The sequence below is a fragment of the Triticum aestivum genome, chromosome 5B (genome assembly GCF_018294505.1).
Source record: "Triticum aestivum cultivar Chinese Spring chromosome 5B, IWGSC CS RefSeq v2.1, whole genome shotgun sequence".
Lineage (NCBI taxonomy): Eukaryota > Viridiplantae > Streptophyta > Magnoliopsida > Poales > Poaceae > Triticum > Triticum aestivum.
Genome location: NC_057807.1, coordinates 647,051,696 through 647,059,585, shown reverse-complemented (window position 1 = coordinate 647,059,585; position 7,890 = coordinate 647,051,696).

The window sequence follows — 7,890 nt, the reverse complement described above, 5'->3', positions numbered from 1 at the left end:
GCACGGCCCGTCGGCGGCAGAGAATGCGCTCTGCGCGTGCCAAGCCGTGCTGCATGCGTGCGCTGGCAAGGAGATGGCCACGCGGAGCCACCAGGAGGTTTGGGCGGCTCCGAACAGCGTTGAGCCGCCATTTTGCTCCCTGTCGGCCGTTACGGTGATTCTGCCGCCGCAAAGCACACCGGCGCAGGCGGGCTAGGGCGCCACCGACGCCAGGAAGGTGCCAAGCGCGCGTGTGGAGCTTCGGACAAGCAGGCCAGGCTGCAAGCATCGAGCCAAACGCACAGTGGACATGTGACTGAAGTTCTGTCGGAGAAACGACACTGAACTTTCTGAATTTACTGAATATGAACAAAACAGTGCATGCCAAGTGTTCAACAGAATGATTCTGGTATCTAGGGATTTTTCCTTGAGCTGAATTTTGGTGGAGTGGTCTCTCATTGCAACTAGAGGTTGCCTGAATTTTGGTGGAATTTTTGGAGAAGTGTAGGTATGAATTTCACCAAATTTGGCAAATCCGGTCCAAACTTGCAGAGAGTGAAATTTGAAATATTTGAAAAGAAGAAGAGTGGATCAAGATGGTTCTAGGTTGTGGGTACAAAGGACTATCCAGACGTGTTGAGTTGAGGTCAAAAATCAAATGCATTAGGGTACTTGCTTTGCAAATCACCTAGGCTCAAAAGAAAAGACAGAATTATTTTGGAAAGAGAAATAATTGGAATAAAATCCAAAAATGGATTTTATTAGTTTGGACAGAATGTTTGGGTTGCACCCAAGTGGGAGGAGGGGTTTTGGGGGAGTTTTACCATAAGAAGCATGGTAAAACAGAGTGGATCAAAATCATATGAAAGACCAAAAATCAAAAAGGTTTTCTTTTTAAAAGAAATTAAATCCAAGAAAAGATTTTTGAGAGGGCAAACTTAGAAGAGAGTTTTTAGGAAGGGTTTAAGTGACCTTCTTCAAACCAAGCAAGGCTCTTTCTGAAAACAAAAATCACAAAATTTTTGGAGTGTCACAGCACCTACCCCCTTAGGAAAAATCTCGTCCCCGAGATTTCAGCTGATCCTTAAACAGGTGTGGGTGCTCTGTCCGAAGAAAATCCTCGCTCTCCCAAGTTGCTTCATTCTCGGTGTGATTACTCCACTGAACTCTGAAAAACTTGATGGTTTTCTGTCGGGTCCTCCTCTCAGACTCTTCTAATATTTTTATGGGCTGCTCCCGGTAAGTGAGGTCTGGTCGCACGTCAATATTCTCATGTGAAACTTGCTTCTCTGGGTTGCCCACGTATTTTCTCAACTGCGAGATGTGAAACACGTTGTGGATACCGGATAAGTCTCCGGGTAGGTCTAGCTGGTAGGCTACCGTGCCTCTTCGGGCCACTATATGAAATGGTCCGATGAATCTTGGTGCTAGCTTCCCCTTAATCCTGAATCGTTGCAGACCCTTCATAGGAGAAACTCTTAGGTACACCAATTCTCCGGGTTCAAAACTGATTTCCCGATGCCTTCAATCATAATAAGTCTTCTGCCGACTCTGAGCTATTTTGAGTCGATCTCTAATTGTTTTAACTTTCTCCTCGGCCTCCTTGAGCATATCTAGGCCGAAGATATGGCTGTCTCCGGTATCTGACCAATTTAGCGGGGTACGGCATTTTCTCCCATATAGAGCTTCAAAGGGTGCCATTTGCAAGCTGGCTTGATAGCTGTTGTTGTATGCGAACTCTGCATAAGGCAAACTTTCTTCCCAACTGTTCCCGTAGGTGAGGACACAGGCTCTTAGCATGTCTTCTAGGATTTGGTTTATGCGTTCAGTCTGCCCATCAGTCTAGGGATGGTATGCAATACTAAAAGCTAGCTGGGTTCCCAGTGCCTTTTGCAGGTGATCCCAAAATCTAGAGATGAACTGTGTGCCTCTATCAGATATGATAGTCTTTGGGACTCCATGTAGGCAGACGATACGGGCAAGATAAAGTCTGGCCAGCCTCTGAGTGGTGTAAGTTGTCTTTACCGGAATAAAATGTGCCACCTTGGTTAATCTGTCGGTTATGACCCATATGGCATCATTTCTGTGTCGTGACCGTGGCAGTCCAACGATAAAGTCCATTCCAATCTCGTCCCATTTCCACTCGGGTATCTTATTTGGCTGTAACAGTCCGACTGGTTTCTGGTGCTCGGCCTTGATACGTTGACAAGAGTCACAGCATGCAATGAACGTGGCTATATCTCTCTTCATACCGTGCCACCAAAAAATTTCCTGAAGGTCTTTGTACATTTTTGTCCCCCCAGGATGGATTGAATACGGAGCTGTGTGACTTTCAGCCAAAATCTGTTGTTTGAGGTCCTTGATATTTGGTACGCATAGCCTCTCTCCGTAGCACAATATTCCTTGCTCATCTATGTTGAATTCTGGGGCTCTTCCCAAACTCACTTTCCTTTTTATGCCCTCAATGCTGGGGTGTCCTTGTTGGGCTTCCTTGATCCTTTCCATCAGGGTAGGCTGTATTTCCAGATTCGACACACTGCCTTCGGTAACCATTATTAAATTGAGTCTAGCAAATTCCTGTTGAAATTCTGGCCTCAACTTTGGTATAATGTCATCGTCCGTGCTGGGATTTCGACTAAGTGCATCTGCCACAACATTTTCTTTTCCGGGATGATAGTGGATTCCAACATCATAATCCTTCACCAACTCTAACCAGCGTCTTGCCGTAAATTTAGCTCTGGCTGTGTGAAAATATACTTAAGACTCTTATGGTCTGTGTATATCTCACAACAATTTCCAAGTAGGAAGTGTCTCCATTCCTTGAGTGCATGGATGACCGCTGCTAATTCCAAGTCATGAGTGGGATAATTCTCCTCATGCTTGCGAAGTTGTCTGGAGACATACGCAACTACCTTGCCTTCTTGCATCAATACGCACCCGAGGCCTTTCCGAGATGCGTCACAATATACCTCAAAATTCTTGTGTATATCCGGCACAATTAGTACTGGTGCCGTTGTTAATTTGCTTTTTAGCTCTTGGAAACTTTTCTCACATGCTTCTGTCCATTCAAACTTCTTGCCTTTCTTGAGCAATTGTGTCATGGGCTTTGCTATAGTGGAGAATCCTTCAATAAATCTCCGATAATAGCCTGCCATTCCCAAGAAACTCTGTACATCCGTTACGTTAGCTGGTGGTTTCCAGCCAAGTATGGCCTTGACTTTTTCCGGGTCTACTGCGATACCTTCTTGGGTGAGTACATGGCCCAGAAAACCCACCTGTCTTAGCCAAAATTCACATTTGCTGAATTTGGCGTACAGTTGATGTTTCCTGAGTTCTCCGAGTACAATCCTCAGATGTTCGGCGTGCTCTTCTAGTGTTTTGGAATATATCAGAATATCATCAATGAATACCACAACAAACTTGTCCATATATTTCATAAATACTTTGTTCATGAGGTGAACAAAATATGCGGGGGCGTTGGTTAGCCCAAATGGCATCACTGTGAACTCATACAGCCCATATCTGGAGGTGAAGGCGGTCTTGGGAATATCTTCTGTTCATACTTTTAATTGGTGGTATCCTGATCTCAAGTCAATTTTTGAGAAGACCTTGGCATGTGCAAGCTGATCAAATAAATCATTTATGCGGGGCATTGGGTATTTGCTCTTGATTGTGACCATGTTGAGGGCTCGATAATCAATACACAACCTCATTGTTCCATCCTTCTTCTTGGCAAATAAAATTGGAGAACCCCAAGGTGAGGAGCTGGCTCGTATGTATCCTTTCTTCAATAATTCTTTTATTTGCTTCTTCAACTCTACTAATTCGGATGGTGCCATTCTGTATGGTTTCTTGTAAATGGGAGCGGTTCCGGGTGCTAGCTCAATGCTGAATTCTATCTCTCGATCCGGTGGCATGCCTGGTAGTTCTTCTGGAAATACGTCTGGGAATTCACATACTACTGGAACCTTGTTCAGCTCAGAAACGTCCACCTTGTTTAATCTAGGTTGCCGAGATATTTGTCTCTCTTTGGCTGAAACTTTTATTTTCTTTCCATGATGGTGTGTGATAATCACGGTACGGTTGAAGAACTCAATAAAACCTTTGTTGGTGGTTAACCAATCCATTCCTAGGATGACATCCAGTCCTTTGCTTTCCAGTACAATAAGGTTGGCGTAAAACTTCAATCCTTCAAATTCAATAACCACACCTTGACAGTAACTCTGGGTCACTTGCTTAATTCCAGGGGACTTGATGGTCATTGATTTTTCCAAGGGAAGCATCGAAAAATTATTTTGCAAAGCAAAACTCTTCGAAATGAATGAGTGAGAAGCTCCAGAATCAAACAAAACCATGGCAGGTATTGTGTTGACGGGGTACATACCGAGTACGATATCTGGGGTGTTCTGTGCTTCGTCTCGGGTCACGTGGTTCAGGTGACCTTTCCCGTGGTTGTTATTGGGGTTGAAATTGCTTCGCTTTGGCGCTGAATTATTTCCACCATTATTGGGCTTCGGGGTTGAGTTCCTTGGCTTGGGGCACTGCTTGGCATAGTGCCCTTCTTCTCCACAAGCATAACAGGTAACGCCTGGGCGATAGGTGAACTCTTTGTCTCTTGCATGGAAATTCTTGATTGGACGTGAATTATCCGTCGGGGTTTTGTGTATTCCACCCTTCTGGAATTCCGTCTTGCTTCTGGGGTTGCGAGCAAAAGTAGTCTGATCCCTTTTGCGTTTGCGGAAATCTTCCAGGCTACGTTGCTCATTTTCCAGAGTAATGGCCTTATCCACTAATGTTTTAAAATCTGGAAAGGTATGCACAACTAGCTGGCACTTAAGGGCGGGTGCCAGGCCTTCCAAGAATTTTTCCATCTTCTTGCTCTCGGTCATGCGTTCTTCATTAGCGTAGCGAGACAGCAGAGTGAATTGACTGTTATATTCTGACACTGTCATGGCCCTTTGCTTGAGTTCATCAAATTCTTTCTTCTTGATTTTCATGACGCTCTTAGGAATATGTGCCCCACGAAAACCTTCTTTGAAATTTTCCCAGGTAATTTCATTTTCGTTGGGTTGCATGTGCAGGAAGTTTTCCCACCACGATGCAGCTGCTCCTGTGAGATAATGTGGTGCATACAATACTTTTTCACGGTCTGAACACTATGCAATAATTAATTTTCTCTCCACGTCTCGAAGCCAGTCGTCGGCCTCAAGAGGCTTGTCGGTATGAGAAAATGTTGGAGGACGCGTCTTCTGTAACTCAGATAATTTGGATTGCGGTTGATACTGACCACGGTTACTTCCCATATTGATGAATTGGTTCATCATTTCTTGGTGTCGTTGCTGACTCTGTTCATACAGATGACACACTTGTGTAAAAGCTGTTTCACTGTCCGGTTGACTTGTCTGACCCTGAGTGAAATTTTGGTTTTGCGGTGTGCCATAATTTTCTTCTGGCTGAGTTGGCATGGAGCGCGTCCAAGGACGAGACATCTTTCACTCTGGGGATATATTTTGTGAAACTCGTAAGACCAAAAAGAGATTCACAAAAAGTCAACAAAATCACACACAAAGAACATTTTTAAAACTCCGGGATATTTTTGGAAACACACGATTGCGCGCGGAGAAGGACTATTACATATCTTACACGCAAGCATAATTATACATTACATCACTCAGGATATGCGTACATAATCCTGACATGTTATTTAAACTAGTGCACTTCTCCAGATCCTACATGATGCGCAAACAGGCTACTTCTCACAACCTATGTACATATAAACATATTACACAAGTCGTTACATCGCATGGCGTCTATGTGCACTCAGTCGGAGATGGTGAGGATCTCCCTTGGCCTGCCGAGGGTGGGACGCAGTGACGCTGGGGAATCAACTTCCTCCTCGCTAATAGGTTCCAGACGAGGAACGCTGCGTTGAGCTGATGGAGCAGGTGCCATAGGCGGAGTACCCTGAATAAGAGTGGGCGGAATAGGTGGAGTAGCACATATGGGAGTGGGTGCAAAAAGTGGTGCAGCGCGAACGGGAGTGGGTGCAATAGCCTGGTTAAATTCCTCAGTGGTAGGCAGACGACGTGTAGTGGCGAGAATGGTAGGTGAATGAGAAGCTGAGGACGAGATAAAAGTCAGCGGTGGAGCGGTGTGTAGGAGTTCCCTCCTGTTAGCAGCACAGCCATGAACTGAGTCCATGCGGGCAGCTACGAGGTCGTCCACCATGCTGTCGAAGGCTGCCTCCAGGGCTCGGAGGTACTCGACAAGCATCTCAAAGGCCTCGTCTTGCTCTCCTCTGGGGCAAGAGAATGAGTAGTGACAGGTGTAAGGCACGTGGCATGGAAGGTAGCGGTAGCGACGGGTCTTCATTGCAGGAAGGACATCCCGAAGACGAGCTATCGCCTCGCGGGCTGCCATCTGCATAGCATGCCTCTCTGTAGGCATGGCTCTGCCCAAGAAACGGAAGCGGCGCATCTCGACACGCCCTCCCCTGAATTGCACCACGGCCTGGTGCATGGTTAGACTATTGTTGGCCCTATTGTGACCTGAACGATGAAGGAGAGGAGTTTGACGAACCCCTCAGGCACGTTGGCGAACATTTGAGACTCGCAGTCGCTGCCGGCCATCTACAAAAGTAGGCAAAAATTCTGAGTGATCAGATCATAAATTTTTATGCTGACTGTCAGAAAAATGACTACATTTGTAAAAACATGAATAAACACTGTCATGCTAATAATTAAATTAGCGATCGCACCTAGTGGCTTCCTACAGTCAGCCTGGCTCTGGTTACCAAATCTGTCACGACCGACTTTTTCAATAAATAAATATTGAGAAAATCGATCTTTAAATCCCAGTATATGAGAAGTCATCCTTTCTGGTAGACAAATGCTTGATAAACAGAGAACCAGTAGCATCAAATATATTACAGAGTTGAGCTGAGGCTGCTCAACAATTTATTACAAACTCGCCAATATCTTACATAAGGGCGGTTATGACACAGGGGTGTGGTGACATGCTACTAGCTCGAGGAAAAAGTGGTAGTGGATAACTTGACTTCTACTGGCAGCTCATTAAGCGTCGAGGTGAGGCTCGATGAATTTATTCTGGGGTTGCGGAAGCGGATATGATACAATGACCAAAACAGGATCGCACGGGACTGACTGGGACTCCTCTAGGCGTCGGACTCGCTATCAAACTCTTCATCCATGAGATCGCCTTCATCAACATCTGGCCAAATCAACAAGCCAGGTGAGTACTTTGAAAGTACTCGCAAGACAGTTCGGACAAAAGATATAACAAATGCATGCATGAATGCGTCGTGAGCAAAAATGATAATGCTCAATACACTGATAAAGATTTAACAAGGTACAATAAATAACTGAAAACCGATCGGGTGTCTGGAGCGACGCCTCGAAAGGTAAACAAATAAAATGCATGCCACAGTCGGGCGTCTAAGCGACACTACAGAAGGGCTTTAAAAGAAATGCCACAGTCGGACGTCTGAGAGACATCACACAAAGGACTTTAAAAGAAATGCCACAGTCGGACGTCTGAGCGACATCACATAAAGGACTTTAAAAGAAATGCCACAGTCGGACGTCTGAGTGACATCACATAAAGGGCTTTAAAAGAAATGCCACAGTCGGACGTTTGAGCGACATCACATAAAGGGCTTTAAAAGAAATGCCACAGTCGGACGTCTGAGCGACATCACATAAAGGGCTTTAAAAGAAATGCCACAGTCGGACGTCTGAGCGACATCGCAGAAAGGGCTTTAAAAGTTCATCAGTAAATAATACTCATAATAAACATTCAATCCATGAGAATAAACGGGTTAGTCCATCCACAGGGATAATCATTCAACCGGACTTAGCACTCATGCGATTCACCGGAGTCTCTGTCATCAAA